We start from the raw sequence: 7,547 nt of genomic DNA, 5'->3' as shown, positions 1-7,547 counted from the left end.
CTTTCTGTAACAGAAAGTGAACACAGTAGGCATGGCCTTCTCATAGACGCAGTAAAAGTTTGATGACAAATTTTGATTAAAAAACAACAACAATCATTTCTGCTATGACTACCTAGGGTCCTCGGCTATTAACCTAGGCAGAGGTCAATTATCATGATGCTTCTGAGACTGAAACTTAATGTTTAGGGCCTCTCACTAGCACAGGTCTCACAAGGCTCCACGAGGAGTCTGTATTCATTACCAATTTCTTTTTAAAATACATTTATTATGATGTGAATGTGTTATGCATGTGCCACAGCATGTGTGGGGAAGTCAGAGAAAAACTTTGAGGACTCAGTTCTCTGTTTCCATAGGGGGTTCTAGGGATTGAACTCAGGTGTCATTGGCCCCTTAGTCAGTCTCTCTCTCTCTCTCTCTCTCTCTCTCTCTCTCTCTCTCTCTCTCTCTCTCTCTCTCTCTGAGTTGATCTCACATAATACAACAATAAGCTTATTTTTCTCATGCCATCTCTCAGAATTGGGCTGGAGCAGCCTCCCTGAGTGGTCTGTACTGGGCTATCTCATGAGCTTCCAAAGCTTTCGGTCACAGCTGCAGTTTTCTGAAGGCCTGACCAGGACCGGAACATCCATTTTTTAAATGGCTCACATGGCTAGAGGTATCATTTCTTTCTTTGTGCTTCTTTTGAGCATTCTTGTAACATGGTAGCTGGGTTTCCCCAGAGTGAATGTCCTGAGAGAGAGAGAGAGAGAGAGAGAGAGAGAGAGAGAGAGAGAGAGAGAAAGAGAGATGGGGTTAATGACATTCCTGTATCCTAGCCACGGAAGTGACTCACCGTCAGTTCTACTGCATTCCATTGGTAAAACACAGCAGCGACTCAATGTGCAAGAGGAACTGTACAAGGTCACGAATACCGAGAGCTAGAGATAATGAAGGAAATTCTTCACAGTTGGAAGCTAGCTACACTAGGCCTTAGTAACATGTTTGCATAGTTTATCTTTGTAATATTTAGAAAAGTAAGACATCTTTATGCTCTTTCCCCAAAATCACATTAGGTTTTAGTCCCATTAAATGTAAATTTTTTTCCTATGGGAACTTATCTGACACTCTGTAAATTATTTTAGAAGTTGGTAAAACTATTCCACAAACCAAAATCTCTCCCTCTCTCCCTCTCTCCTCTCTCCCTCTCTCCTCCAGAATCTCACTAATGTAAACTTGGCTGGGTTGGAACTCTCTATGTAGAGAACTTGGCCTTGAACTCATAGAGTTCTACCTGCCTATGACTTCTGAGAGCTAGAATTAAAGGAGTGAACTACCACGATGGCTTCTAATCCAAATTTTTTATCTTTCATAAAAATGCTTTCTGGGCAGGCTGATCAGACCAAAGAGGGGTTATGTCTAACAATCTGAGCAGGTGCTTCCAGTTAGCTCAAGTCTATAAATTCTCTCTCTCTCTATGCCTCAAATCTCTCGATCATAAGATGAAGACAGCAGCACACCCTTCATATGTTGCAATGGTTGGATAAGATAACCTCCCAAAGTGCCTAGAATGTGTCTGGCAAGCAGCATATGCTCAATGAATATCATTGGTTTTTATTATTGTGTCTCTGTGTCTCAGGAAGCCATTTTCAGATGCTTTTCAGAGTATTGCAGCAATTTATAATTTCGGTGTTCATCTCAGATGATTGTGTACATTTGTATAAGTTGGCTGACAATGATATGAAGCAATATCAAAGATATGGAACAATTGGAACACATGAACATTTACTGGTGGGAGTGTAATAGGTGTAGTGATTCTGGTAAAATGTTTGTTTGAGGATCCACATAAGATAACTGTATGCACAACCCACAGTATAGCAACTCTGCTCCTAGCTATAAACCCAACGGCAGTTATGCTAGCATCTACCAACACATATGCAAGAATATTCATAATGCCTTCGTTCATGTTAAACCAACATGAAGCAATCCAAATGCCCTCTGACATGATAAGCATGTCTGAGGAGGGATGAATATCGCAATAAAAAGAACCAATCTCATCAAGACCATGTTGAGTAAAGGGATCTAAGAACAAAAATCAGATAGTACAGAGAGAGAAAATATAAAGTTGAGTGGTATCTTAGGGTTATTATTGCTGTGATGAAACACCTTGAGCAAAAAGCAACTTGGGGAAGAAATGGTCTATTTCCCTCACAGTTCCATATAATGGTTCATCATCAAAAGCAGGAACTCAAGCAGGGCAGTGTAGAGGTACAGAGAAGGCCTTATGCTCACAGGCATGCACTGGAGGACCTGGAATACTAAGCACACAGGGTTGTTCCTTTAAGGGAAGGAATGCAAAACTTGTTTTCTGCCCAGAAGGCTGGAGTGGACATGCTTTCTAGCCTGGTGACCTTTGTGCAATCTGTGTGTCTGAAGACTTTCTGGCGCCAGACCCTCCCCCAGACCTTTCTCTCAGTCTACAGAACTTATTCTCTTGAAAGGTGCTACATGTACTTTACAGAGTTTCCATGTAGTCACACTTAATCTGTATTTAGTTTACATTGTTCCTCAAAGAGATGTAGATACGCTTTGTGATGCACATGGGATTGAGTTAATCTTCACAAGAATCATTTTCACCAGATTGTGCTATTTAAATATGCCTAAAAGAAACAGCTTGGAGTCAGACTCCTGAAGTTTGAACCAACACTGGCTACTGAGTCATGTTGCGATGAACTATCCTCTTGCCTCCCATGACTCGTCTGGCCTGTGAAGATAGCAGAGCCCCCCACGGGGCTGGAACCTAGAAGCAGGAGCTGATGCAGAGGCCATGGAGGGGTGCTGCTGACTGGTTGGCTCCTCACGCTCAGCCTGCTTTCTTATAGAACCCAGGACCACGAGCCCAGGGGTGGCCCCCACCCACAATGGGCTGGGCCCTCCCCCATCAATCACTAATTAAGAAAATTCCCTACAGCCGGATCTTATAGAGACATTTTCTCAATTGAAGTCCCTCTTTTCAGATGACTCTAGCTTGTGTCAAACTGACATAAAACTAGCCCGCACAGGGGAAGAGGGAGGTGAGGAGGGTCTAGAAGATGTTGGGGAGGGAGGAAACATGATCAGAATATACTGTATGGAAAAAAATAACAAAATAAAAGAATTGGAGATGAGAAAGGGAAAAAAGTAGATAGTTCATAATTTCATTATGTGGACTTGGAAATTAGTCAAACCACAGGGGTTAAAATACTGATTTTCTTTTGGACAATTCTGACTGGAAGACTGACCAAGGCAGCCTTCTATGATACTGAAAACATTCTAACTATTGGTCTGAGTAGTGACTACATCGGTGGATAATAGGATAATTAAAAAATCAGTCAAGCTTTCCATTTAAAATTTGGATATTTTATTGTAAGTTGTACTGATAAGACCCCCTCCCCTTTCTAAAGCTCGTGATGGAGAGCAAGGTGTGGTGGCAGAGTCTTGTAATCCCCATACTTGGAAAGGCGAGGCAGGAGGACAGAGAGTTTAAGCCTGGCTAGGACAATACAAAACAAACCGGAAGTAACGACCGGGCTGTGGAGATGGCGTCATGGGTGAAGTGCTTGCTGTTCAAGCATGAGAACCCGAGTTTGGACTGGCGAGGCAGCAGGCCTGTGATCCTAGGATCGCTCGCCAGCCAGTCTAGCCGATCAGTAAGCTCTGGGTTTCAGTGAGAGACTGTGTGGAAACTAAGGTGGAGAGTGATTGGTTGAGGAGGATACGTCCTCCACACGTGTGTGTGCACACACAAGGATCTGCACTTGCATGTAAACTTCCTGAGTTCCTTTTCTCTTGCTGGGATAAAGCACCCCCACCAAAAGCAACCCGGGGAAGAAAGGGTTCATTTCACCTCACAGGTCCCGGTCCGTCGAAGGAAGTCAGGGCAGGAATTCAAGGCAGGAACCTGGAGGCAGGAGCAGGGACAGAGAGGCCAGGGGGAGGCTTCTTTCTGGCTTGCTCCCTGTGACTTGCTCAGCCTGATTCTTTACAGCACACAGGACCACCAGCCCAGGAGTGGCACCATGTACACTGATCCAAGCCCTCCCATAGCCATCATCAACCAAGAAAACGCACCACAGGCTTGTCCACATACCAGTCCAGTGGGGCCATTTCTCAACTGAGGTTCCCTCTTCAATGACCCTAGCTTGGGTCAGGTCGACATAAAACTACCCAGTAGATATAAACGAGCGCTTGCACGCGTGCATGTACACACACACACACACACACACACACACACACACACACACACAGAAAGTAATGGTATAAAGAAACCCACTGCGGAGAACATTGACACAGGGTGACAGAGAAAGAGACTTGACGGTGATTGAGGGCTAGTCGAAAGCTTCATTTTGCCAACCCTAAATCTTTTTTTTTTTTTAATCTTTTTGTTGTTGTTTAAATTCAGTGATTTTTCTTTTTCTTTTTTTTCTTTTCCTTTCTTTCTTTCTTTTTTTTTTCCAGAGCTGAGGACCGAACCCAGGGCCTTGTGCTTGCTAGGCAAGCGCTCTACCACTGAGCTAAATCCCCATCCCCAACCAACCCTACATCTTTATAGTCAGAGTTGCTAAGCAGTGATGGAGAAGAACCGTGGATTCGCTCTTTAATGGCTGTGTTAGTTTCGCCATTTCAAAACTAAGAGCCAGAGTTCTGTGAGGTGAGAGGACTAACAAGGAGAAAAGGAGACAGAGCTCTTGACTCAGAGCTGGGTCTGCTGGGGTACGAGAGAAAGTAAACCAAAGGTGACAGCTGCAGACTTCTGGAAGGAACTTCTCTGCCCTGGGGGAGGGGAGGGGATGAAGCTGGAGCAAACCATTAGAGGCAGAAGCTGATGTTGGTGCTCCAGGAACTGAAGACAGCTGTGCATTCTAGGACCTGAGAGAAATTCAATGAGGCTGGGCAAACAAGTGGACTGGAGAGGCCCCAGGGAGTGTCACATGGATGCGAGGACCCCACTGAGGGGAGACCCTCCAAGCCCTGTGCAGGGCTTAGCACGCCACTCACAGGCAGGAGAAAGGCATGACGCCACCCACCTACCTTAGATGTGTTCGTCTGCATTCAGTGTGAAGGGAGGGTGGGAGGGAGGCAAGATGAAGGGAAGACAGCCTGACTGGAGGGCTGTTGAGGCAAAGCAGGCTGTGGATGATGGTACTGAAGCTAAGGCCGCAGAGGTGAGAGTTGAGCAATGTTCAGAAGTGGCGGGACCGGTCGGTCGGCTCAGCAAAGGAAAGACGGACAACAGCTAGTGTTCAGCTCTGGCTTCAGCAACCCTGTGGACTGTGGTGCCACTCACCTGCGCAGGGACTAGGTGGAATAGTAGCTGGCCAATGAGAGGGGTTTGGAGGGGTAGGAAGAGGAAGGTAATGAGTTCCGTTTCTTGAGTGCCCAGAAGATGCTGAAGCAGAGATATTGGGTCTATACTTGGTCCTTAGGAAAGGTGACTTGAAGAAACCAGTCTAGAAGTCAGTGCTGTGTAGAAATGAATTAAATGAATTAAAACCACAGGGACAGAACAACTAGAATTTCTCCCTTGAATAATGCCAAGTGGGAAGCAGATTGAGTTCAGAACACCAAGGGAATCCTCTTCAGTAAAGGATCAGCAGCAGAGAAAGAAGGCGGAGGGGGTGCACAGAGAAAGAAGGAAGCCACAAGAATGTATACATGGTGGGGCTGGAGAGATGGCTCAATGGTTAAGAACACTGACTGTTCTTCCAGAGGACGTGGGTTCAATTCCCAGCACCCACATAGCAGCTCACACCCATCTGTAACTCTGGAGGACCCAACACCCACGGCAAACACCAATGCACATAAAATAAAAATAAATAAAATTTTAAAAATGGAATGTACACACAGAAGCTTAAAGAGCTTCCAGTTAGTATCAGGAAACAGGATCTAAAGCTGCCAGGAGGTCATGACATCTGGGAAGTCTTTACCATTGTCACGAAAGCAGCAGATGTGGCATCCTGTGCACCACTACACCTTTACCCCAGCACTGCCAAGTCAGAGGCAAGCAGACTTTGTGAGTTCGAGGCCAGCCTGCACTACATAGTAAGGTCCAGGCCAGTCAGGGAAACACAGCGACACCCTGCCTCACGTCAGGCTCTGGAGAGATGGCTCAGCGAGGTAGGAGCTCTTGTGGTTCTTGCAGAGGATCCAGGCTTGGTTTCCAGCACCCAGGTGAAGGTTCACAACTGTCTGTAACTCTGGACCTTGGGGACCTGAAACCTTCTTTTGGCCTCTGTGGGCACCAGGCATGCACATGGTGCACATTAATACATGTAAGAAAACACTCATACACATATACTAAAATAAATAAATCTTTTTAAAAAACCAAAATAACAAAAACCCAGCAGAGATGTGTTCACCAAATTTCAGAGATTAAACTGGCTTTGGATTAAAGGCCATGTGTTTATATGTCTAATTCTCAAATATCCATCCCAGGCCTGTGCCTCAAAACCGTGCAGCCTAGTCCCCTTACTAATTTAAAAACAAATCAACTAATATCCTAGTTCCAGACAGCAGAGCATCCTCCCACTTTAATCATAAAGGGGCTTCTTCCCGAGCATTGGTTAACTCACAGCATGGCTCTGGAGGTCGAAAGACGAGGCTTACCTTTTGTAGAGCCATTGACCACACAGTTCGGAGAAATGACCAGCCACGCCACGGGACTTCTCTAGCAGGTACATCCCTGCTGATGCTGGGTCCCCATGGGTCTGGGATCTGATCAGCAGAACCTCTATGCCAGCTGCATAGAAAAAGGAGAAGCCTCTGCAACCATGCCTCCCAGAAGAACCACATGGCTTCCGCACCACCCTCACCCCACCTGCTACTTCAGGGAGGCAAGCAGCATGACCCCTAGCTACACTCCGAGGGAGTCTGGGAAATGTAGTTCTTTAGCTTCCCAGCTTTTAAAGCCAGAAAGCCAAGCAAGCTACAATGAAATTGGATATGTATGAAGAGCCAATCACAATATTCGCCACTATCTATCTCTTTTTCTTCCGGTTGGCCTTCTGTTGCTGCAATAAAGGCCCTAACCAAAAGCAGTTGGGGAGGAAAGGGTTTCTTTTACCTCACAGGTTGCAGTCTAACATCTAGAGAAGTCAGAGCAGGAACTCAAGACAGGCATCTGGAGGCAGGCGCTGAAGGCCATGACAAGTACGGCTTCCTGACTTGTTTCTTATGGCTTGTTCAGCCTGCTTCCTTATACAGCTCAAGACCAGTTGCCCAGGGGTGGCACCACCCACAGTGGGGTGGATCCTCCCACATCAATCATTTAATCATGAAATTGACCTACAGAAGTACCTATGGGCCAGTCTGTTGGAGGTATTTTCTCAAATGAAGTTCCTCTTCCCAGTCAACTCTGGCTTGTGTCAAGTTGACAAAAAACAAAAATGAAATTAAAAAAAAAAAAACCCACCCAGTATACTTTTCCTACTAAGTAGCTGTTCAACCCTTTCCCACGCTAAAATTACAAACCACAAATTACAAGTATAGCAGCATGGCCATGCCTCTTGTTAAGCAATTATTCCTGGTGCATA

The 7,547-nt window shown here is 45.5% G+C and overlaps 1 long non-coding RNA gene across 1 annotated transcript; it reads right to left on the bottom strand.

Moving 5' to 3' along the window:
* Positions 1–642: 642 nt before the first annotated feature.
* LOC119088168 lies at positions 643–7,319 on the bottom strand. Its single transcript, XR_005091766.1, has 3 exons — positions 7,079–7,319; positions 6,622–6,754; positions 643–729 (listed from the first exon to the last, which is right to left on the bottom strand). It is a non-coding gene; the product is annotated as an uncharacterized LOC119088168 (long non-coding RNA).
* Between the last annotated feature and the right edge of the window lie 228 nt (positions 7,320–7,547).

This window comes from Peromyscus leucopus, chromosome 6 (genome assembly GCF_004664715.2).
Source record: "Peromyscus leucopus breed LL Stock chromosome 6, UCI_PerLeu_2.1, whole genome shotgun sequence".
NCBI classification, from domain to species: domain Eukaryota; kingdom Metazoa; phylum Chordata; class Mammalia; order Rodentia; family Cricetidae; genus Peromyscus; species Peromyscus leucopus.
The sequence above is the reverse complement of the archived record's forward strand: the minus strand, read 5'-3'. Positions and strand labels throughout refer to the sequence as shown.